The following is a 26,898-nucleotide window of genomic DNA, read 5'->3' as shown; positions in this document are numbered from 1 at the left end:
ATGTGATGCATACTGTCAACATGATTCATCACCGTTGCTGTTGCCCTTGGCCACCTGGCTGAGATAGAGTTTGTCAGATTTCTTCAGTGTAAAGTTACTCTTTTCCCCACCCTTTCCATATTGCACTCTGGAAGGAAGTCATTCTTCACAGCCCACACTTTAGGAGTGGGGAGTTATGCTCCATTTCCTTGAGGACAGAATATCTACCTAAATTTTTTGGAATTCTTGTGCACAGGAGATTTGTCTCCTTTTCCATTTATTTAATCATTTATATCAGTATGAACCTATGAATATTTATTTTATACTTTGGGTTATAATCCAATACTATTTTTTTATCTTCTTAACCAAATTCTTCTATCTTTGGCCTTTGAGAGCACTTTCTTCTGTTGGGTCCTATGTCACTTTCACATACTCCCATTGTCTCATTTGTTTGTTTGAAGTACTTCCTTATTTCTGGCACTGCAAGATTCTGCAGGCCTATCTTGTATGTTTCCTGCCCCAGTCCTAGAATCAGCCATTTCTCCAAGGAGCGCTGGTCCTTTTTATTAGAGAATAGTATTTGAAACCAAGATCTGAACATCGGGAATGTTCAGAGTGACATTATTTTATGTTTTTTTGCAAATCTCTTTAATGTCTAACTTAATACAAGGCAGGTGGATTCCCATACTTGCTTCTGTATTCAATTTATTGTGATGTACTCTTTTTTTAAAAAAATATTTTTATTGAGTTAATGATAGTTTACAATCTTGTGAAATTTCAGGTGTACATTCTTGTTTGTCAGTCGTGTTGTAGGTGCACCCCTTCATCCTTTGTGCCCACGCCCCACCCCACCTTTCCCCGGGTAGCCACTAATCTGTTCTCTTTGTCTGCATTTTTAAATTCCTCATATGTGTGGAGTCATACAGAGATTGTCCTTCTCTATCTGGCTTATTTCACTTAACATAATTCTCTCAAGGTCCATCCATGTTGTTGCAAATGGGATGATTTTGTTCTTTTTTACGGTTGAGTAGTATTCCATTGTATATATACACCACATCTTCTTTATCCAATCACCTGTTGGTGGGCACTTAGGTTGCTTCCACGTGTTGGCTATTGTAAATAATGCTGCAGTGAACATTGGGGTACATGGGACTTTTGGAATTGCTGACTTCAAGCTCTTTGGATAGATACCCAGTAGTGGGATAGCTGGATTGTGTGGTAGTTCTATTTTTAATTTTTGAGGAATCTCCATACTGTTTTCCATAGTGGCTGCACCAGTTTGCATTCCCACCAACAGTGGATGAGGCTTCCTTTTTTCCACAACCTCTCCAACATTTGTTACTATTTGTTTTGGATATTTTTGCCAATCTAACGGGTGTAAGGTGATATCTTAGTGTAGTTTTGATTTGCATTTCCCTGATGATCAGCGATGATGAACATCTTTTCATGTGCCCATTGGCCATCCGTATATCTTCTTTGGAGAAATGTCTGTTCGTGTCTCCTGCCCATTTTTTGATCGAGTTGTTTGATTTTTTGTTGTTGAGTTGTGTGAGTTCTTTATATGTTATGAATATTAACCCTTTGTCAGATGTATGACTTGCAAATATTTTTTCCCAGTTAGTGGGTTGTTTTTTTGTTTCAATCCTGTTTTCCTTTGCCTTGAAGAAGCTCTTTAGTCTGATGAAGTCCCATTTGTTTATTCTTTCTATTGTTTCCCTTGTCTCAGAAGACATGGTGTCCGAAAAGATCCTTTTAATACTGATGTCAAAGAGTGTACTGCCTACATTTTCTCCTAGAAGCCTTATGGTTTCAGGTCTCAGCTTTAGGTCTTTGATCCATTTTGAGTTTATTTTAGTGAATGGTGAAAAAGAATGGTCAATTTTCATCTTTTACATGTGGCTTTCCAGTTTTCCCAGCACCATTTGTTGAAAAGACTTTCTTTTCTCCATTGTAGGCCCTCAGCTCCTTTGTCGAAGATTAGCTGTCCATAGATGTGTGGTTTTATTTCTGGGCTTTCAATTCTGTTCCATTGATCTGTGCACCTGTTTTTGTACCAGTACCATGCTGTTCTGATTACTGTAGCTTTGTAGTATGTTTTGAAGTCAGGGATTGTGATGCCTCCAGCTTTGTTCTTTTTTCTCAGGATTGCTTTAGCAATTCGGGGTCTTTTGTTGCCCCATATGAATTTTAGGATTCTTTGTTCTAATTCTATAAAGAATGTCATTGGGAATCTGATTGGGATGGCGTTGAATCTGTAGATTGCTTTAGGTAGAATGGACATTTTAACTATGTTTATATGTTTATATGTTTATATAAACATATATATATATACTGTATATATATATATACTATACATATATATATACACTATATATATAAACTATGTTTATATGTTATAGTTATAGCTGCTGATTTATGTAAATTGATTTTATACCCTGCAACTTTGCTGTAGTTGTTGATTACTTCTAAATGTTTTCCAATGGATTCTTTGGGGTTTTTTATGTATAAGACCATGTCGTCTGCAAACAGGGAGGGTTTCACTTCTTTCCACCCTATTTGGATTCCTTTTATTCCTTTTTCTTGCCTAATTGCTCTGGCCAAAACCTCCAGTACTATGTTAAATAAGAGTGTTGATAGAGGGTATCGTCTCTTTCCTGTTTTCAGGGAGACGGCGCTCAGTTTTTGCCTGTTGAGTATGATGTTGGCTGTGGGTTTGTCATATATGGCCTTTATTATGTTGAGGTAGTTCCCTTCTATCCCTGTTTTGTTCAGAGTTTTTATCATAAATGGCTGTTGGATCTTGTCAAATGCTTTCTCTGCATCTGTTGAGATGATCATGTGGTTTTTATTCCTCAGTTTGTTGATGTGGTATATAACATTGATTGACTTGCGGATGTGGAACCATCCCTGTGTCCGTGGTATGAATCCCACTTGATCATGATGTATGATCCTTTTGATGAATTGCTGAATTCAGGTTGCCAAAATTTTGTTGAGAATTTTTGCATCTGTGTTCATCAGCGATATAGGCCTGTATTTCTCCTTTTTCATGCTGTCCTTGTCAGGCTTTGGTATCAGCGTGATGTTGGCCTCGTAGAATGTGTTAGGAAGTGTTCCATCCTCCCTAATTTTTTGGAATAGCTTGAAAAGGATAGGTATTAAATCCTCTCTGAAAGTGTGGTAGAATTCCCCAGGAAAGCCATCTGCTCCTGGGGGTTTATTCTTGGGATGCTTTTGATTGCTGTTTCAATCTCTTTCCTTGTGATTGGTCTGTTCACATTGTCTGCTGCTTCTTGACTAAGCTTTGGGAGATTGTAGGAGTCCAAGAATTTATCCATTTCCTCTAGGTTATCCATTTTGTTGGCATATAGTTTTTCGTAGTATTCTCTTATAATCCGTTGTATTTCTGCGGAGTCTCTTGTTATTTCTCCTCTTTCATTTCTGATTTTGTTTATTTGAGCTTTCTCTCTTTTTCTCTTTGTAAGTCTGGCTAGGGGTTTGTCAATTTTATTTATCTTCTCAAAGAACCAGCTCTTTGTTTCATTGATCCTTCCTACTGCCTTTTTTGTTTCAATAGCATTTATTTCTGCTCTGATTTTTATTATTTCTCTCCTTCTACTGACTTTGGGCTTTGTTTGTTCTTCTTTCTCTAATTCAGTTAGGTGTAGTTTAAGATTGCTTATTTGGGATTTTTCTTGTTTGTTAAGATGGTATGGCATGTTATCATTTTCATTTGTCTCCAGGTGTTTTTTGATTTCTTCTTTAATTTCTTCAATGATCCATTGCTTGTTCAATAGCATATTGTTTAGTCTCCACATCTTTGTGCCTTTCTCAGCTTTTTTCTTGTAATTAATTTCTAGCTTTATAGCACTATGATCAGAGAAGATGCTTGTTATTATTTGTTTTTTTAAATTTGTAGAGGCTTGCCTTGTTCCGCAACGTATGGTTTATCCTTGAGAATGTTCCATGTGCGCTTGAGAAGAATGTGTATTCTGCTGTTTTTGGATGAAGTGTTCTATATATGTCTATTAAGTCCAACTGTTTTAGCTTTTTGTTTAGCTCCACTGTTTCCTTGTTGATTTTCTATCTGGATGATCTGTCCATTGATGTGAGTGGGGTGTTGAGGTCCCCTACTATTATTGTGTTATTTTTGACATCTTCTTTTAGGTTTGTTAATAGTTGCTTTATGTATTGTGATGTACTCTTGATTAAAGTATACCAAGAAAAGTCCAGCATCATACAAATATGTAGTTGGAAAAGAGAGGAGTATTTTAGTAGTTTTTTCAGGTAATTTTGGATATGCTATTTTTTTTTCCTATGGAAGATTAACCGTGAGCTAAGATCTGTTGCCAGTCCTCCTCTTTCTTTCCTTGAGGAAGATTAGCCCTTAGCTCACACCTGTGCCAATCTTCCTCCACTTTTTGTATGTGGGTCACCACCACAGCATGACTGATGGGTGGTGTCAGTTCACACCTGGGATCCAAACCTGTGAACCTGGGCCATTGAAGAGGAGCGTGTGAACTTAACCACTATGCCACTGGGCTGGCCCTGGATGTGCTTTTTTGATACTATAACAAGACTCGGCAAATGGTATTTTCTTAAGTGGTTAGTTGCAATGTGGAATCTGAAACCATATCAATGAACTTTTCATATTCAGTTACATTAAAATACATTAGTTTATATCTTGCACTTCAAATGAATTTTTTTACCCATATCTTATTTTGTAACATCATGGTTATAACAGTGGTCATTTGGAAAATATTGATTCACTGAGCTATGCAGATCTTCCAAGTGTTGGCACATTTATTATACAATATTAAAAAAAATCACATTTCATTAATATCACCAGTGATCTCATGAAAAGGGTTTGCAAGTTGGGAAACTGTCAAGTTCACAGTGACAGATACACATTTTCAAAAATTCTAATTTTCTCCTGAAAGCTTGAATTTTATCATAGGCAAAAAATACCCTAAGTTGTTTTCCTTGAAATGCAATCTCATTTCATTCATTTCATTCATTTTCAAGAAAATGTCTGGCACATACTCAAATCTGAATAACCGTAGTTTGTCATTTGTTCTCCAAGTTATAATGGTGTTCCATGAAAACAATTAGTTCAGCTTACAACTCAGAAATTGCACGAATATCTGGGGGGACGTCACCAAGATGGCAGCGTGAGTAGTTTTCTTTGTCTCTCCCCCTTGGAATCTACAACTAATTGGACATTCATCGCTTAACAAAGGATATCCATATAGCATCTCAGGATGCCTGAGACATCCGTGCTGCTATATATCGGAAGGCGGACGGACTTCCCCCCGGGAGGAGGTGGAGATAGGTGAAAACTCTCCAACCCCAACCCCTGAACAGCCTAGTACCTGCAAGCGGCTTTCTTCCAGCGGACGCCCCCAGAACATCGCCACACACCAAGGGCAGGAGGGTGCGCACACCAGAGGAGCAACAGTGGAAACAGGTGACCATAGCCCTACCTAAGCCCCCCGCGATTACACCTAAGCCCAGGGGGAAACTCCAGGGTCCCACACCGGAGGCGGCAGGGAAAACCTCTACTCGCCATTAGCAGAGAGGCCCCGCCCAGCATCCACAGCGCCAAGAGGCTCCCTAAGAGACTCCCAAACGGGGCAGCAGCCCGCCAGCCACCGCCGCCGATCTCACAGACTGCGGCTGTCGCCTGGTCGGGGCACAGGGCTACCAGAGATCTCCTGGGAGAGGACTGGGGCTGGGTGGAGTTCCAGCGGCCAGCTCCATGGCCCAGGGGGGATCTCCAGGGTTCCGTTCTGGCAGCAGGGAAAGCCTCTACTTGCCATTAGTGGAGAGGCTCTGCCCAGCATTCAGAATGCTGGGAGGGTCCCAAAGAGGAGAATCCCAGGCAGGGCAGCAGCTGGCCAGCCGCCACTGAACTCACGGTCTCCGGCTGTCCCCCAGACAGGGCAAGGGGCTCCCCAAGATCCTGGGGGAGAGGACTGGGGCTGGGTGGAGTTCCAGCGCCCTGGCTCCGTGGCCCAGGGGGAAACTCTACAGTCTCACAGCAGCCTCAGTGAAAGCCTCTGCACAGCACTATTAGAGAGCCCCTTCCCAGCAACCACAAGGCTGGAAGACCCTGGGACAAAAGTAGCATAGCTAGCTGAGCTAACCACAGACTGCAGAAGATGCCCATAGCTCTGCTGTGACCTATAGTGGACAAGTGAGATTTTGTGGGCGCCGACAGTGACAGAGCTGCAAATATAGGAGATCCTGTCCCTGGCCGCTGGGAAAGCCCATAACACCACTGCAGACCCTAAGGAGGGAGCACGGCTAGGTGGTCTACAACAGTAGGCACCAGCAGCCTGAAGCCCCCTTGTGACTGCCCCCACAGCTGAAGAGGGACCCCACAGGACCACTGTGACTACGAGGAGGGGCCCAGGCCCAGTTAGCAACAGCTGATAGGGTTCCTGGTCGGTGCAGTATAAACAGCTGTTCCCCCACCACACCAGTAGAAACAAGTACAAGCAGTAACTAAACTCTATCTCTATGCGGAGGCACAAATCTACACCATCAAGCAACATGAAAAAATATATTAAATCTCCAGAACAGAAGGAAAATGACAAATACCCAGAAAACAATCCCAAAGACAATGAAATATATAACCTAAATGATGATGACTTCAAAACAGCCATCATTAAAAAGCTCAATGAGTTAAAAAAGAATTCAGATAGACAACTCAACGAGTTCAGGAGCTATGTCACAAAAGAGTTTGATACTATAAATAAGAACCAAACAGAAATACTGGAAATGAAGAACACAATAGAGGAGATTAAGAAAAATCTAGACGCACTGAACAGTAGGGCCGATAATATGGAGGACAGAATTAGCAATTTGGAAGGTAGGAATATAGAAATGCTGCAGGCAGAGGAGGACAGAGAACTAAGACTAAAAAGAAATGAAGAAACTCTCTGAGAATTATCTGACTCAATTAGGAGATGCAACGTAAGGATTATAGGTATACCAGAGGGAGAAGAGAAGAAGGGGGCAGAAAGCCTGTTCAAAGGAATAATGGCTGAGAACTTCCCAAACCTGGGGAGAGAGATGGAACTTCATGTGATAGAAGCCAATAGATCTCCAAACTTTATCAATGCAAGAAGCCCAACCCCAAGGCATATAGTAGTGAAGCTAGCAAAAGTCAACGACAAGGAGAAAATACTAAGGGCGGTCAGGCAGAAGAAAATAACCTACAAAGGAACCCCCATAAGGCTATCAGCAGATTTCTCAGCAGAAATTTTACAGGCTAGAAGAGAGTGGAATGATATATTCAAAACTCTGAAGGATAAAAACCTGCAGCCAGGAATACTCTACCCAGTGAAAATATCCTTCAAATACGATGGAGAAATAAAAACTTTCCCAGATAAACAAAAATTAAGGGAGTTCATTGCCACAAAACCTCCTCTTCAGGAAATGCTCAGGAAAACACTCATACCTGAAAAATCAAAAAAAGGAAAGGGGCTACAAAACCAAGAGCAAAGGAGATAAGTAGAAGGACAATAACAGAAAGTAGCAGCTCTCCATCAGAACAGGTTAGCAAGAGTTAAATAAAACATTAAAGATAAAAGGAAGGGAAACACCAAGAATAAATATAACCTTGTCATTTTAACCACAAACTCACAACACAAGAAAGAAGGGGAAAAATCTGACAATAACAACCTAGAGGGGAAGAGAAAAGCGATAGAAGGTTTTAATTTAAGGAAATAAGAGGCTATCAGAAAATGGAGTATCTCATCTATGAAATCTTTTATACTAACCATCTGGTAACCACTAAACAAATAACAAGAACAAAGACACAAATTACAAATAAGAAGGCACCCAATACAGAAATTTACATAGCTGAATTAGTAATCCAAAAATCATGGGACGAGAAACAAAGGAAATGCAAGAGAATCGGAAAACAAGAGATAAAATGGCAGCCGGAGGCCCCCACATTTCAATAATCACTCTAAATGTAAATGGATTGAACTCTCCAATCAAAAGACACAGAGTGGCAGGATGGATCAAAGAACAAGACCCAACAATATGCTGCCTCCAGGAAACATACCTCAGCCCCAAAGACAAACACAGACTCAGAGTGAAGGGATGGAAGACAATACTCCAAGCTAATAATGAGCAAAAGAAAGCAGGTGTCACTATACTAATATCAGACAAAGTTGACTTCAAAGCAAAACAGATAAAGAAAGACAGAGGGACAGTATATAATGATAAAAGGGACTCTCCACCAAGAAGACATAACACTTATAAATATATACGCACCCAACACAGGAGCACCAAAATTTGTAAAGCAACTCCTAACAGAACTAAAAGAAGACATCAACAACAATACAATAATAGGAGGGGACCTCAAGACCCCATTAACACCAATGGATAGAACATCCAGACAGAAAATCAACAACGAAATAATAGAATTAAATGAAAAATTAGACTAGATGGAATTAATAGATATACATAGAACACTTCATCCAAAAACAGCAAGTTACACATTCTTCTCAAGTGCGCATGGAACATTCTCAAGAATAGACCATATTTTGGGAAACAAAGCAAACATCAATAAATACAAGAGAGTTGAAATAATATCAAGCATCTTTTCTGATCATAATGCTATGAAACTAGAAATCAACTACAAGAATAAAGCAGAGAAAGGTGCAAAAATGGAAACTAAACAACACACTACAGAACAAACAATGGATTATTGAAGAAATTAAAGAAGAAATCAAATATTATCTGGAGACAAATGAAAATGAGAACACGTCATACCAAATCATTTGGGATGCAGCAAAAGCAGTCCTAAGAGGGAAATTCATCGCAGTACAGGCTCACCTCACTAAACAAGAAAAAGCTCACATAAGCAACCTCAAACGACACCTAACAGAACTAGAAAAAGAAGAACAAACAAAGCCCAGAGTCAGTAGAAGGAGAGAAATAATAAAAATAAGAGCAGAAATAAACGATATTGAAACAAAAAAGACAGTAGAAAGGGTCAATGAAACAAAGAGTTGGTTTTTCGAAAAAATTAACAAAATCGACAAACCCTTAGCCAGACTCACCAAGAAAAGAAGAGAGAAATCTCAAATAAATAAAATTAGGAATGAGAGAGGAGAAATCACAACAGATACCAAAGATATACAAGGGATCATAGGAGAATACTATGAAAAACTATATGCCAACAAATTGAACAACCTAGAAGAAATGGACAAATTCTTGGACTCTTAACAACCTCCCCAAACTGAACCAGGAAGAAATGGAGAATCTGAATAGGCCAATCACAAGTAAGGAAATAGAAATGGTAATCAAAAACCTCCCCAAAAATAAGAGTCCAGGACCAGACGGCTTCTCTGGAGAATTCTACCAAACATTCAAAGAAGATTTAATACCTATCCTTCTCAAACTATTCCAGAAAATTGAGGAAGATGGAGTACTCCCTAACACATTCTATGAAGCCAACATCACTCTGATCCCCAAACCTGACAAGGACAACACAAAGAAGGAGAACTACAGGCCGATATCACTGATGAACGTAGATGCAAAAATCCTCAACAAAATTCTGGCAAACCGACTACAGCAATACATCAGAAAGATTATACACCATGATCAAGTGGGATTTATACCAGGGACACAGGGATGGTTCAACATCCGCAAGTCAATCAACGTGATACACTACATTAACAAAATGAGAAACAAAACCACATGATCATCTCAATAGATGCAGAGAAAGCATTAGACAAGATCCAACACCCATTTATGATAAAAACACTCAATAAAATGGGTATAGAAGGAAAGTACCTCAACATAATAAAGGCCATATATGATAGACCCACAGCCAACATCATACTCAATGGACAAAAACTGAAAGCCATCCCTCTGAGGACAGGAACAAGACAAGGGTGCCCACTTTGACCACTCCTATTCAACATAGTACTGGAGGTGCTGGCCAGAGCAATTCGGCAGGAAAAAGAAATAAAAGGAATCCAAATAGGCAATGAAGAAGTAAAACTCTCGCTGTTTGCAGATGACATGATCTTATATATAGAAAACCCCAAAGAATCCATAGAAAAACTATTAGAAATAATCAACAACTACAGCAAAGTAGCAGGGTATAAAATCAACATACATAAATCAGTAGCATTTCTATACACTAACAATAAACTAACAGAAAAAGAACTCAAGAACTCAATCCCATTCACAATCACAACGAAAAGAATAAAATACCTTGGGATAAACTTAACCAAGGAAGTGAAGGAGCTATACAATGAAAACTACAAGACTTTCTTGAAAGAAATTGACGACGACATAAAGAGATGGAAAGACATTCCATGAACATGGATTGGAAGAATAAACATAGTTAAAATGTCCATACTACCTAAAGCAATCTGGAGATTCAACACTATCCCAATCAGAATCCCAAGAACATTCTTTACAGAAATTGAACAAAGAATCCTAAAATTCATATGGGGCAACAAAAGACCACGAATTGCTAAAGCAATCCTGAGTAAGAAAAACAAAGCTGAAGGAATCACAATTCCCGATTTCAAAACATACTACAAAGCTACAGTGATCAAAACAGCATGGTACTGGTACAAAAACAGGTCCACAGATCAATGGAACAGAATTGAAAGCCCAGAGATAAAACCACACATCTATGGACAGCTAATCTTCGACAAAGGAGCAGAGGGCCTACAATGGAGAAAAGAAAGTCTCTTCAACAAATGGTGCTGGGAAAACTGGACAGCCACATGCAAAAGATTGAAAATTGACCATTCTTTTTCACCACACACCAAAATAAACTCAAAATGGATCAAAGACCTAAAGATTAGGCCTGAGACAATAAGTCTTTTGGAAGAGAATATAGGCAGTACACTCTTTGACATCAGTTTCAAAAGAATCTTTTCGGACACTGTAACTCCTCATTTGAGGGAAACAATAGAAAGAATAAACAAATGGGACTTCATCAGACTAAAGAGCTTCTTCAAGGCAAGGGAAAACAGGATTGAAACAAAAAGACAGCTCACTAATTGGGAAAAAATATTCACAAGCCACTTATCCGACAAAGGGTTAATCTCCATAATATACAAAGAACTCACACGGCTTAATTACAAAAAAACAAACAACCCGATCAAAAAATGGGCAGAGGATATGAACAGACATTTCTCCACAGAAGTTATAAGGATGGCCAATAGACACATGAAAAGATGTTCATCATCGCTAATCATCAGGGAAATGCAAATCAAAACTACACTAAGATATCACCTTACACCCGTTAGATTGTCAAAAACATCCAAAACCAAGAGCGACAAATGTTGTAGAGGTTGTGGAGAAAAAGGAAGCCTCATCCGCTGTTGGTGGGAATGCAAACTGGTGCAGCCACTATGGAAAACAGTATGGAGATTTCTCAAAAAGTTAGAAATAGAAATACCTTAGGACCCAGCCATTCCACTACTGGGTATCTATCCTAAGAACCTGAAATCAGCAATTCCAAGAATCCCATGCACCCCTCTGTTCATCGCAGCATTATTTACAATAGCCAAGATGTGGAACCAACCTAGGTGCCCAGCAACTGATGATTGGATAAAGAAGATATGGTATATATACACAATGGAATACTACTCAGCCATAAAAAAGGACCAAATCGTCCCATTCGCATCAACATGGATGGACCTTGAGGGTATTATGTTAAGTGAAATAAGCCAGACAGAGAAAGACGAACTCTATATGACTCCACTCATAGGTGGAAGTTAACTTATAGACAAGGAGAACTGATCGGTGGTTACCAGGGAAAAGGGGGTGGGTGGGTGGGGGGAGGGCACAAAGGGTGAAGTGGTGTACCCACAACATGACTAACAATAATGTACAATGAAATCTCACAAGGTTGTAAACTATCATAATCTTAATAAAAAATATATATATATAAAAAAAATTGCACAAATATCCTTCCTTGAGACAACATTGTATTTTAGCATGCAGCACAGTCACTTCAAGTGTACTTCCAATTTCATCTTGCATAATATTAAAAAAAATACATGTATTTAAGAATCGAAACTAAATAACAATAATAAAAGCAAGAGATTAGATTCCCTGTAGAGTCAGGATTCTTGAGTAGTGGCAGTGTCCAGCACAGACAGAGACAGCATTTTGGCCAGATCCTTACTGCCCAGTTCAAGCTCAGATGTCCAGCCTTCCTGTCAATTCTGTGAGCAAACTAATAACCTTTCAGCAACTTACTTTTATACTTAGGTTAGCTAGAATCCATTTCTGTCGCTGCAGCTGAGAACCCTGACTGATACTGTGCTTAAACTTTAAAAGGTAGAGTTAAAAATATTTTTGGTTGGAGGGGGAAGATTAGCCCTCAGCTAACTGCTGCCAATCCTCCTCTTTTTGCTGAGGAAGACTGGCCCTGAGCTAACATCCCTGTCCATCTTCCTCTACTTTATATGTGGGACGACTACCATAGCATGGTGTGCCAAGCGATGCCTTATCCACACCTGGGATCCAAACTGGCAAACCCTGGGCCACTGAAGCGGAACGTGTGCACTTAACCGCTGCGCCACCGGGCCAGCCCCAGAGTTAAAATATTTTTTACAAAAGTTATCTGAAAAGTGATGATAGTCTTTAGTGCAAAATTATGTGCCTCGTGGTTAACTTTTCCAGTGACTTGGATTAATCATTAACATCAGTTATGAGCGTTCACTCTCCAATACCTACCTTTCTAGCCTTACCTGCTCTTCAGCCAGTATGGACACATTGCTTCCCCCACCTCAGACCTCTCCCCACCTTTACCTCTGTCTAGAATGTACTTTACATCTCACTTTATCCAAATCCAAACCAATGCCTAGCTCTGTTGTCAGTGCCACCACGAAGCTGGAAATAACCTTTGCTTCCTCTGAGCCATCAAGTACATTTCATCTCTTATGTGGCACTTAATGCTTTCTACTTTGTCATATGGTTATTTGTGTATGTCTTGTTTCCACTAAGCACCTGTGACAGGACTGTGGCCATACAAATCTCTGTTCCACAGCACTTAACCTCGAATGAAGTGTAAGCACTTCAAAACGTTGGATGAATGAATTTGTGTGTGAAATATACAGGCACCTTCATGGCCTGTTGAGACCTCAAGGGCTGTGTAGCCCCTCCAGTACATGGCTCCAAGCTCTTGGTCCTGTTTTCTCCCCTGGTGGGGCGGCTGTCTGTCTGCAGCTGTCAGCGTGCAGTCGCCTGTTGCCCTCATTCTAAAACTGCTGTTGCTCATTTTCAGTTAGGAAACTAGAAGAACTTCAGTTTTGTTTGTTTACAACAGAAGACTGTGAAGGCTTGAGGGAGTTTCCTCTGAGGAAATCGCTCATACACAGGCTTTGATCTTTATTTTGGATATTCTGAGACTTTCTTGCTGGTTTTTGGCTGATTTGAGAGACCGTTGGACTGTGAGAAAAATTACTGTTGGGTAATATGGTGTTGTATTTCATCTATATAACAGTAAAAAGTTCATTAATTTATTGAGCTATGTATCAGGCACTTTGGAAGAGAGAACAAAAATATAGTCCCTGGCCTCAATAAGCTATTTTAGTAGAAAGAGTGTTGTGAGTTTGCACTAGCAATGTAAGTAGGGCACAGTACGTTTTCTTATTCAAACTGAGTTGTGAAGTTCTAGGTCAGCTAATCCCCAAGAATTCTGACCTGAAAAACAAGGTGGCCGAGCGGGGAGAGTTGGAGGGGAGGGTGAGATGCCGAGGGCTTCTGGCATGAGCTTGACTTTCCCAGCCATGCTGCCCTTTAGTCATTGATGGATTCCCTTTTTAATAGACTTAATCTGTCCAGTTTCTGAGCCAGCCCTTATGGAGCAGAACCAGAGAGATTATGAAATTAGTCATGCTGACAGATCTGGGATCTGGGATTAACCTTGGGCACCTGTGTGCCTACCTAATCCTAGCCTTTTCCTACTCCCATTTCTGACAAATCAGAACCATAGACGAATATTCCACGATTCCAGGATATGGAGCCCTGTCAAAAATCCTAGCCTGCTTGACTGGGACCTTGCCTAGTTTTGTTTTCTTACATTTATTTTCATCCATATCGTCTCTACAAGTGGAGGAAAAGTTCTGTTATTTTTCTGCTAGGGTTTTATCTAGATTAGGGATATTGAATGTTAATAGTTCCTTAGAATGTTAAAACACTTCCTGCAGGTGGAAACTTTGCAGTCCTGCCTGGCAGACAGTCGGCGACTCACTTGCCATGGTAGTGGATGATGTTTGAGTATGGGTGTACTTTTCTTTATGAACTGTGTATGTTATTGAAAAGCATGTGGGTAGGTCAATATATAAATCAGATAGTTTAAAATGTGCTATTAACTGGCTTGTTCTCCTAGAACACAAATGAACTTTTTTTATTAGTCCAGGTAAAGCATTATTAGGAAAGTAAATCTATTGAGAAAGCAGTCAACTCTTGGTTATTCATGTTAATGTAATGAGCAATGGTATAAGTATGTCTCTTAATTATGTTTAGTTTGGAAATTGCTAAAAATCTGTTCCTGCAGATAGTAAATATTGTAGTGTACACTTGCTTTGGTTCGGACACAGTTACAAATTGGTACATTACCTGCCATATCTCCTCCAGCTGTATAGACTCGTGTAGTCACCTGAAGCTTTTTTCCTTGGTTTGAAGGCCTCAGATATGCAGCTTTTGGTAAAACACTTATCTTCTCTGCATGAGCTCTTTTATAGCTGTTAGACTGGACCTCTGAGTTTGCTAGAGTTCCTTGAGAGTTTTGAGTAACCATGATCTTGACTCATGATTCCCTTCCATCAGAGCAGAGAGTAACAAATTTTGTATCTCCCAAACTAACTGAATTTTTTAATACATTTTTTTTATTGAGGTTATGATAGTTCACAACATTGTGAAATTTCAGTAGTACATTGTTATTTGTCAGTCACCATGTAAATGTGCCCCTTCACCCCTTGGTGCCCACTCCTCAACCCCCTCCCACCTGGTAACCAGTAAACAGTTCTCTTTGTCCGTATGTTTATCTTCCACATATGAATGAAATCCATCTCTGACTTCCATGTTTATCTTCCACATATGAGTGAAATCATATGGTGTTTGTCTTTCTCTGTCTGGCTTATTTCACTTAACATAATACCCTCAAGGTCCATCCCTGTTGTTGCAAACGGGATGATTTTTGTCTTTTTTTATGGCTGAGTAGTATTCCATTGTGTGTGTGTGTGTGTGTGTGTGTGTGTGTGTGTGTATATATACACATACCACATCTTTATCCAATCATCAAGCTATGGGCACTTGGGTTGCTTCCACATCTTGGCCATTGTGAATAATGCAGTAATGAACATGGGGGTACATAAGTTTCTTTGAATTGTTGATTTCAAGTTCTTTGGATAAATACCCAGTAGTGGGATAGCTGGGTCATATGGTATTTCTATTTTTAATGTTTTGAGAAATCTCCGTACTGTTTTCCATAGTGGCTGCACCAGCTTGCATTCCCACCGGCAGTGTATGAGGGTTCCCTTTTCTCCATAACCTCTCCAACATTTATTATTTTTGGTCTTCGTGATTATAGTCATTCTAATGGATATAAGGTGATATCTTAGTGTAGTTTTGATTTGCATTTCCCTGATGATTAGTGATGTTGAACATCTTTTCCTGTGCCTGCTGGCCATCTGTATATCTTCTTTGCAGAAATGTCTGTTCATATCCTCTGCCCATTTTTTGATCGGGTTGTTTTTTGTTGTTCAGTTGTGTGAATTGATATATTATGGAGATTAACCCTTGTCGGATATATGATTTGCAAATATTTTCTCCCAGTTGGTGGGTTGTCTTTTTGTTTGGATCCTGGTTTCCCTTGCCTTGCAGAAGCTCTTTAGTCTGATGAAGTTCCACTTGTTTATTTTTTCTTTTGTTTCCCTTTGTCTGAGTAGATATGGTATTCGAAAAGATCCTTTTAAGACCAATGTCAAAGAATGTACTGGCTGTATTTTCTTCTAGAAGTTTTATGGTTTCAGGTCTTACCTTTAAGTCTTTGATCCATTTTGAGTTTATTTTTGTGTGTGGTGTAATAGAATGGTCTACTTTCATTCTTTTACATGTGGCTGTTCAATTTTCCCAACACCATTACTGAAGAGACTTTCCTTTCTCCATTGTATGTTCTTAGTATCTTTGTCGAAGATTAGCTGTCCGTAGATGTGTGGTTTTATTTCTGGGCTCTCAATTCTGTTCCATTGATCTGTGTGCCTGCCAAACTAACTGAATTTTTAAATTACCCCTTTCTAGGTCCAAAAAGATTTCAAGTTATCCGTGTTATTTAGATTTTTCTGAGATTATGATTTGAACCTCACCATGTGGCAGAGGTCCAACATAAACCAGGTTAAGGTAAAAGGGGAATTCATTGACTCATGAAATAGGAAGTCTTCGGGTGATAGTAACTACGGTTGTGGCTGGATCCCAGGATCTTGACGTCATCAGGTCTTGGCTTTGGTACTACTGCTTTCTTCTCTGTTGGCTTCACTCTCAAGCAGAAATGGCTACTGTCAGTGCTAGACTTACATCTCCCTCATAGCTTGCAATCTGGGTGAAGAGAATATCTCTCTCTTTTTTTCTTTTCCTGAGGAGATTAGCCCTGAGCTAATATCTCTGTGCCAGTCTTTCTCCACTTTATATGTGGATCATCAGCAAAGCGTGGCTGACAAATAGTGTAGGTCTGCACCCAGGATCCGAACCACTACGCCATGGACCTGAACCTGAGAATATCTCTTTCTTGATAGTACCAGCAAAAGTCCCCAGGGCAGACTCTGATTGGCATGGCTTGGGTCACATACCCATCTCTGAAATAACCTCTGTAATCAAGAGGAATGGGTACCAAATTGGCCAGGCCTCCTGGATCATGTCTCCACTCCTGGAACTCAGAGGTTTGGGACCGTCTGATCTGTACCACATGGACTAAGAATGGGTGAAGAGTGATTTCCCTCAAAGACACAGTAGATAGACAAAAAAATTTGAATGTTGATTTGTGGGGAGACGTCGATAAGTTTCACATTGTTACAGATACTTGTTATTTGAAAATCACTTGAAAACTAAATAGCTTAAAACAACAAAAATCATCTTATCTCTAACAGTTCTAGGGGTTGAGTGGGCTCAGCTAGATGATTCTGTCTTGGGGTCTTGTCATGTGGCTGTAGTGAGACCATGACTGGGGCCAAAGTCATCTTGAAGGTATGCTCACGTCTGGAGGCGGGTGCTGACTGTTAGCTAGACTTCAGCTGAGCCTCCTCACAGCGTGGTGGCTGGATTCCAAGAGCAAGCCAAAAGACCCAAGTGAAAGCTGTGTTGACTTTCATGACCTAGCTCACAAGTTACATTTGCCATAGTCATAGACTTGCCTGACTTCAAGGGGAGTGAACATAAATGCCATGAGAGGAATGTCCAGTGTCACATTGTAGGCAAGAATGCAGGATGGGAGCTCTTAATGTGGCCAGCTATCCTGGAAAATACAATCTGCTATAGACATTACCTTATTTCAAGTGACTACTTTTTATAAAGAACATGAAATATAAATTAGGTTATGCCAGTTTTTGGGTTGACATTATATTGACCAGATTAATGTATTATATAGTATGACTGAAGAGCTCTCCGGCATTCTTTCTTCCTCCCTAATAGCACTCTGATTTCCTATCTGTGAAATATTTTGACCCCGTTTATGTGTAAATTGTTAGGTAGATAAATCGGCAGCCAGCCTTCCACTACAGAAGTGAAAACAGAAAGGCCCTTCCTCTTTGCTTCCCCAGCATAATAAAGGATGGTCCGGGGGAGGTTGCTAAGCTCAGCATGTAGGAGCTCTCCCTGGAACTTTGAATCTTGAGAATGTGATGTCTATACTGAAGGAACTGTTGGAGGCGGTTTACTGCAGGGGCGCTAGCCCAAGGATACCCTACTTCTGTACCAGTGTGACTGAGGATTTTGCTTCCTAGCTCTTCAGATCTCCTTTGATTGCTATCTGGTTCTTCTCCTCCCAAGTCTTTGAGCTCTCAGAGACTCAGATATCTTTCACTCCAGTAAGCCAGAGTTGGGTTCTGTTTGTGGTATGTACAAAGCCTTAGCTGACAGACCATCGTAACTACAGCTAGCTGTATTTTAATACCCAAATTAATTAGATTTCTTTAGTTATGCCAGAAAGCTCAATTGAGAAAGTATGTTATGGTGAATTATTTTGTTAATGACTTTTGTTAAAACAGTGTTTGCTAATAACTTTTACCACAATGGGGCCTCTAAAGGCTAAGTGGCATCTTAGAATCAAGAAAGGAATTGAGATTTCTCATTGACTTAATAATAGTTTTGGGGCAACAGTGGGGGATTGGGAATAAAACATATGTTAAGTATGTTTTATGTTAACATATGTTAAGTATTCTACAAAAATATCCTTTACTCTGACAGTAACATCTATTTATCCATATAGTTACACATCACTTTATTCTTTACTATCAGCAAGTGTGTGTAGCAGATACTCTCTGGGCTCTGACCAGATCCCCTTGATCCGTTTTACTGGTTCTGTGCATCTGTCATGCAGCTTCTGTGTCCTTTTGCTTATAGTGGCTTGCGGCTGTGACTCTTCTGAGGACTGTCTTTGAGTGACTGGCATTACTTTGTGCATGGGCCCAGAGAGCTGCAAGTGCCTAGCAGTTCGCATCCCCCTGGAGAGGCTCTTAGCTGTTGACTGACTAACTAACGCAGGGCTGTGAAAGACCAGTTCCCTTGCCTTGAGGTGGCTCAGACTCATTTATACTCCAGAGGTCCCCTGCTAGACCAGGCTAAGGCTGAGATTTTGCCCCAGTTGCACCTTGCCTGGCTGCTGCTGCTTCTTTCTCCTGCTCCCCACTCCCACTTTGTCCTGGGAGCACCTCCTTGATAAATTACTTGCACTTGAATTCTTCTCTCATGGTCTGCTTCTGGGAAATCCTACCTAAGACAGTATGAATCTAAGCTGCTTCATATTCATGGTCTTCGGAATCACTTTTGGGCATCATAGTAATGCCCTATTTCCAACTTATTCTTAGAATAGTGACTTGTGGCACTTTGAGATGGCCAAAACATATATTAAAAATGATGCTAGTGTGAGACTCAGAGTGAAGGGATGGAGAACAATACTCCAAGCTAATAATGAACAAAAGAAAGCAGGTGTCGCTATACTAATATGAGACAAGGTAGACTTCAAAGCAAAACAGATGAAGAAAGACAAAGAGGGACAGTATATAATGATAAAAGGGACTCTCCACCAAGAAGACATAACACTTATAAATATATACGCACCCAACACAGGAGCACCAAAATTTGTAAAGCAACTCCTAACAGAACTAAAAGAAGACATCAACAACAATACAATAATAGTAGTGGACCTCAACACACCATTAACACCAATGGATAGAACATCCAGACAGAAAATCAACAATGAAATAATAGAATTAAATGAAAAATTAGACCAGATGGACTTAATAGATATATATAGAACACTTCATCCAAAAACAGCAGGTTACACATTCTTCTCAAGTGCACATGGAATATTCTCAAGGATTGACCATATTTTGGGAAACAAAGCAAGCATCGATAAATACAAGAGAGTTGAAATAATATCAAGCATCTTTTCTGATCATAATGCTATTAAACTAGAAATCAACTACAAGAAAAAAGCAGAGAAAGGTGCAAAAATGTGGAGACTAAACAACACACTTCTGAACAAACAATGGATTATTAAAGAAATTAAAGAAGAAATCAAATATTTGGAGACAAGTGAAAATGAGAACACCTCATACAAAATCATTTGGGATGCAGCAAAAGCAGTCCTAAGAGGGAAATTCATCGCAGTACAGGCTCACCTCACTAAACAAGAAAAAGCTCACATAAGCAACCTCAAACGACACCTAACAGAACTAGAAAAAGAAGAACAAACAAAGCCCAGAGTCAGTAGAAGGAGAGAAATAATAAAAATAAGAGCAGAAATAAATGATATTGAAACAAAAAAGACAGTAGAAAGGATCAATGAAACAAAGAGTTGGTTCTTCGAAAAAATTAACAAAATCAACAAACCTTTAGCCAGACTCACCAAGAAGAGAGAAATCTCAAATAAATAAAATTAGGAATGAGAGAGGAGAAATCACGACAGATACCAAAGAAATACAAGGGATCATAAGAGAATACTATGAAAAACTATATGCCAACAAATTGAACAACCTAGAAGAAATGGACAACTTCCTAGACTCCTACAACCTCCCCAAACTGAATCAGGAAGAAATGGAGAATCTGAATAGGCCAATCACAAGTAAGGAAATAGAAATGGTAATCAAAAACCTCCCCAAAAATAAGAGTCCAGGACCAGATGGCTTCTCTGGAGAATTCTACCAAACATTCAAAGAAGATTTAATACCTATCCTTCTCAAACTATTCCAGAAAATTGAGGAAGATGGAGTACTCCCTAACACATTCTATGAAGCCAACATCACTCTGATCCCCAAACCTGACAAGGACAACACAAAGAAGGAGAACTGCAGGCCGATATCACTGATGAACGTAGATGCAAAAATCCTCAACAAAATTCTGGCAAACCGAATACAGCAATACATCAAAAAGATTATACACCATGATCAAGTGGGATTTATACCAGGGACACAGGGATGGTTCAACATCCGCAAGTCAATCAACGTGATACACTACATTAACAAAATGAGAAACAAAACCACATGATCATCTCAATAGATGCAGAGAAAGCATTAGACAAGATCCAACACCCATTTATGATAAAAACACTCAATAAAATGGGTATAGAAGGAAAGTACCTCAACATAATAAAGGCCATATATGATAGACCCACAGCCAACATCATACTCAGTGGACAAAAACTGAAAGCCATCCCTCTGAGGACAGGAACAAGACAAGGGTGCCCACTTTGACCACTCCTATTCAACATAGTACTGGAGGTGCTGGCCAGAGCAATTCGGCAGGAAAAAGAAATAAAAGGAATCCAAATAGGCAATGAAGAAGTAAAACTCTCGCTGTTTGCAGATGACATGATCTTATATATAGAAAACCCCAAAGAATCCATAGAAAAACTATTAGAAATAATCAACAACTACAGCAAAGTAGCAGGGTATAAAATCAACATACATAAATCAGTAGCATTTCTATACACTAACAATAAACTAACAGAAAAAGAACTCAAGAACTCAATCCCATTCACAATCACAACGAAAAGAATAAAATACCTTGGGATAAACTTAACCAAGGAAGTGAAGGAGCTATACAATGAAAACTACAAGACTTTCTTGAAAGAAATTGACGACGACATAAAGAGATGGAAAGACATTCCATGAACATGGATTGGAAGAATAAACATAGTTAAAATGTCCATACTACCTAAAGCAATCTGGAGATTCAACACTATCCCAATCAGAATCCCAAGAACATTCTTTACAGAAATTGAACAAAGAATCCTAAAATTCATATGGGGCAACAAAAGACCACGAATTGCTAAAGCAATCCTGAGTAAGAAAAACAAAGCCGGAGGAATCACAATCCCTGATTTCAAAACATACTACAAAGCTACAGTGATCAAAACAGCATGGTACTGGTACAAAAACAGGTCCACAGATCAATGGAACAGAATTGAAAGCCCAGAGATAAAACCACACATCTATGGACAGCTAATCTTCGACAAAGGAGCAGAGGGCCTACAATGGAGAAAAGAAAGTCTCTTTAACAAATGGTGCTGGGAAAACTGGACAGCCACATGCAAAAGATTGAAAATTGACCATTCTTTTTCACCACACACCAAAATAAACTCAAAATGGATCAAAGACCTAAAGATTAGGCCTGAAACAATAAGTCTTCTAGAAGAGAATTTAGGCCGTACACTCTTTGACATCAGTTTCAAAAGAATCTTTTCCGACACTATAACTCCTCAGTTGAGGGAAACAACAGAAAGAATAAACAAATGGGACTTTATCAGACTAAAGAGCTTCTTCAAGGCAAGGGAAAACAGGATTGAAACAAAAAAATAGCTCACTAATTGGGAAAAAATATTTACAAGCCACTTATCTGACAAAGGGTTAATCTCCATAATGTACAAAGAACTCACACGGCTTAATTACAAAAAAACAAACAACCCGATCAAAAAATGGGCAGAGGATATGAACAGACATTTCTCCAAAGAAGATATAAGGATGGCCAATAGACACATGAAAAGATGTTCATCATCGCTAATCATCAGGGAAATGCAAATCAAAACTACACTAAGATATCACCTTACACCCGTTAGATTGTCAAAAACATCCAAAACCAAGAGCAACAAATGTTGGAGAGGTTGTGGAGAAAAAGGAACCCTCATACACTGTTGGTGGGAATGCAAACTGGTACAGCCACTATGGAAAACAGTATGGAGATTTCTCAAAAAGTTAAAAATAGAAATACCCTATGACCCAGCCATCCCATTACTGGGTATCTATCCTAAGAACCTGAAATCAGAAATCCCAAGAGTCCCTTGCACCCCTCTGTTCATCGCAGCATTATTTACAATAGCCAAGACGTGGAACCAACCTACATGCCCAGAAACTGATGATTGGATAAAGAAGATATGGTATATATACACAATGGAATACTACTCAGCCATAAAAAAAGACAAAATTGGCCCATTCGCAGCAACGTGGATGGACCTCGAAGGTATTATGTTAAGCAAAATTAGCCAGTCAGAGAAAGACGAACTTTATATGACTCCACTCATAGGTGGAAGTTAACATATTGACAAGGAGATCAGATGGGTGGTTACCAGGGAAAAGGGGGGGTGGGGGGAGGGCACAAAGGGGGAAGTGGTGTACCCACAACATGACTAACAATAATGTACAACTGGAATCTCACAAGGCTGTAATCTATCATAACATTAATAAAAAAAAATGATGCTAGTGTGTCAGCTGCATTTCTCATTTGGTTTAACTGATAGCTCCATTTTTACCTTAATTGAGTTATGCATGCATTACTGGATATTAAATAGCTTCTCTTAAAAGTTAGTCAGTGTACTCATAGCAGTAGGTTGCTCTTCCCTATGCATAACTCATCCTTACTGATCCAATCAGAAAGATTGGTCAGTATTTGCTTGCACTGCCTGGCATGTGATATAATAACTGTTTACTTCAATATTGCATCATGGGAAGCTTTCTATCCTAAAGTGATTTAAATAATGTAGGAGTTATCTTTTCCATAGCATTTGGTAGATATTTTCTATAAAACTATCTGGTACTGATGCCTTTTCAAGGGGGCAGTAATTCTTTGGCAGTTTTTTCTAATTGTGTCTGTGTGTGTGTTTATGGTCTGTTCAAGCCCTCTTTCTTTTTAGATTTTTAAAAAGAAATTTTACCAAAGGTTTATGTAGTTTGCTAAGTACACATTAAAGAATGAAATAGTTCTACAAGACTCAAGACCAACACCAAGCCCTAGACTCCCTGCTCCCCATTTTCTCTTTCCCAAGACCACCACTTTCAACTCTTAGCTAATTCTTATGTTATTTACATACATATGTTAAATGACATGCTTGGACCTACTTAATTTTTCAGTTTAGGCATTATCTATTGACTTCCCCTTGGTTAGAAATAAGAATTTTGTTTTTTATGACTTTGTTCATTTCTCCTTATAATTCTACTAGTTTTGCTCTCTGTATTTCAATTCAGACTCCCCATTCCTCCATCCTCCCAGTATGGTTAGAATTTTCATTAGATCAGCAGTTCTCAAAGTATAGTCCAAGGATCCACAGGGGCCCCTGAGACTTTTTCAAGGGGTCTGTGAGGTCAGAACTATTTTTATAATAATACAAAGACTGAGTTGCCTTTTTCACTCTCAGTTCTTTCACGAGTGTACAGTGGAGTTTTCCAGAGGCCATGTGATGCATGATGTTGCAAAAGCCTGAATGCAGAAGCAAATATGAGAATCTAGCTAGCTTCTTTAATGCAAAAATGTAAAACAATACCACTCTTCTCATTCTTTTTTGGGGAAAGTTTAGTTTTTTTCATAAAAGTTGCTTGTGTTAACATGTAATTGTTTATTATTATTTTTAAATAAATTAACAAATAAATATTTTTAAATTTTCTCAGTTTTAAATTCTCCAGAGCTTTTTTTTTTTTTCTGGGAAAGATTCATCCTGCGCTAACATCTGTTACCAATCTTCCCCTCTTTTCTTTTTTTTTTTTCCCTCCCCAAAGCACAAGTACATAGTTGTATATTCTAGTTCTAGGTCCTTCTAGTTCTTCTATGTGAGCCACTGCCACAGCCTGGCTACTGACAGATGAGTGGTGTGGTTCCACACTTAGGAACCGAATCTGGCCGCCAAAGCAGAGCGTGTCGAACTTTAACCACTAGGTCATCAGGGCTGGCACTCTAGAGCTTTTTTTTTTATTTACCCTAGCTTCTTACCAGCCAGCCCTGGTGGTCTGGTGGTTAAGATTTGGTGCTGTCACTGCCGAGGCCAGGTTTATTCCCCAGTCACGGAAGCACACTATGTCTGTCGGTTGTCATACTGTGGCAGCTGTGTGTTGCTGTGATGCTGAAAGTTATGCCACTGCTATTTCACATACCAGCGGGATCACCCATGGTGGACAGGTTTCAGTGAAGCTCCCAAACTAAGACAGGCTAGAAGGAGGACCTGGCCACACACTTCCGGTTACAAAGAATCATGAATAAAACTGGCATTAGACTTTTCAAAAGCAATATTGAAAGCTAAAAGGTGATAGAGTTCCTTCAAAATTCTCCAAGAAAATTATTTCCAACTTAGACCATACCCAGCCAAACTATCCATCAATTATGAGGGTAGACCAAGACATTTTCAGACACGCAAGAACTCAAAAGTTTACTTCCTACATATCCTTTCACAGGAAACTACTAAAGGTGCTTAAGGAAGCTATGAATAAACCAAGAAAAGGAAGACAAAGAATGTAGGCAATTGGAGACTCACCACAGAAAACGCGCAAAGAGAATGTTAAAGATGACAGTGAAGCCCCGATGACAGCTAGGCAGCAGGGCCGGAGAGCAACCAGTTCGGACTGGAGCAGGAAAACAGAGGACTCCAAGAAGGTGTTCCCCAAGAAACAAAAAGAGAAGAATGGGTAGATCGCATCATACGATTGAGAGCGCTAAGAATTTAACAGTTCCATGAAAGTGTGAGGATAGGTCACTAAAAAGAAAAGAAACTTTAAAAGCGGCAGTTATTAACTCCAGGAAAAATAAGTGGTGTTTAGTTGCAGCACACTATGTAGTTTGCTTGTGGACAACATTTACGTAGTCTTAATAATGTGAACACTGAACCAAATCTGAGCTACTGGAAGAGTGAGGGAAGGCCAGTTCGCACGGGAGGGGAGGCAGAGGAGATGTGGTATGAGAAAGCTAAATTCTCACCTTCCCCAGTAGTCAAGAAATACTGTCGGAAACACTATCTCCAGAACTAGTAATAAAGCGTGTTACTTAGAAATACAGAAGTCAATAGTGCAAGAACACCTGAAACAACTCAAAGCGGCTGCCTCTGAGGAGTGGGAATTTGGAGGGGAAGGGGACTACTGGCTTTTAGCTCTAAGCCTTATAGAACTATGTGGCTTTTAAAATATAAACATATACATATACTAACTTTTATAAAATGAAATTTAAAAAAACATGGTAGATCCTTGACATTCTAATGGTATATCCCCTCAGATCTTTGCAAATCTCCACGTTCACAAATACCATATGGCACATTGCAAGGACGGTGGCAAGCAGAAGGCAACATGGGTGTCAAGCAGCGCACCAGGCTCAACCACCTGCTCTGGGGCCCTGGCAGTAGAGATTAGGCCAAAGTTAGGACTCAGCAAAACAAGTGACCACAGCCCACCTTCAGGCTCCCTGAGAAATAGCAAAAAAATGGCAAACTCTAAATCCATAAAAACCAGGACTTAAGGTGCCAACTGAGAGCATTAAGTCACAGGCCTCTGCTGTACTTACAGAGCAACAACTGGGATGGTAAAACGCCTCAAAGCAGTGGCCACATGTTGGCCACATTCTTTTACCTCCTATGTTTTTTCTACCTTTGATGAGCTTCCAACAACAAAATATATCACTAAAACACATACTTTCCCATTGCCACTCTCTTGCTTTATGAAGATTCCCTGCTAGGAGCAAAGGGTCAACAATGGTAGGCAGCAGCACATACACCCCGATGCCCACCCAACTCACTCAGGGCCCACAGAGCTCGAGGCTTTGGGGAGATTAAACAACATGCAATTACTGCTCACAACTTTATAGCCCCTCCTTAGGAAGTAAACTCAGATGCTAATCAGTGCCAAGCTCCAAGGAGGCTATTATCTTACCGCAGATCCTCAGTCTAGCAGCCAATCCTGGAGCCTTTGGATGAGTGGGGCGCTTATATGCGAGTCAGGTGCTTTTATCCACTGCCAGTTAGGATTTAGCTTTCTAGGTATGCTAAGTCAGTTAGCACTCATTCACTCACCTGCTCACCAGCTCCCAAAATGCTATTGATATTTGTTTCCCATTCTTTTTTTCCTTGTGGGTTTATACCTTTAAAACAACAACAAAACCAAAACACTTTAGTATCTTTTTAAAGGGGTTTCAGGAATGAGTAGGGGGTAAACACGTGTGCAATCTGTGACCATCTGTAACTGGAAATCTTCCCCGCTGATATTGATTTGCCCTTTTCACTTATTTAAGGTTGCTAGAAGACTCATGTGGAATTCCTTGGAGTTTATTCATTGTCCTCAGGGAATGCAGAACTCTAACCAACTTCTGTAGGGTGGATATTTCATCACCCACACCCACACTGGTTTTTTCTAACATGGGCCCTAAGTGTTTAAAGTGGGTCATATGAAGAGCAAAGGGGAGCCT

General features: G+C 39.7%; 1 protein-coding gene across 3 annotated transcripts in view; it reads left to right on the top strand.

The window, feature by feature from the left end:
- The window catches only part of ZBTB5 (zinc finger and BTB domain containing 5), a 38,470-nt gene that overhangs the window by 6,615 nt on the left and 4,957 nt on the right, over positions 1-26,898 (top strand). The window lies entirely within an intron of this gene.

Source organism: Equus przewalskii, chromosome 26 (assembly GCF_037783145.1).
Source record: "Equus przewalskii isolate Varuska chromosome 26, EquPr2, whole genome shotgun sequence".
NCBI classification, from domain to species: Eukaryota; Metazoa; Chordata; class Mammalia; order Perissodactyla; family Equidae; genus Equus; species Equus przewalskii.
The sequence above is the reverse complement of the archived record's forward strand: the minus strand, read 5'-3'. Positions and strand labels throughout refer to the sequence as shown.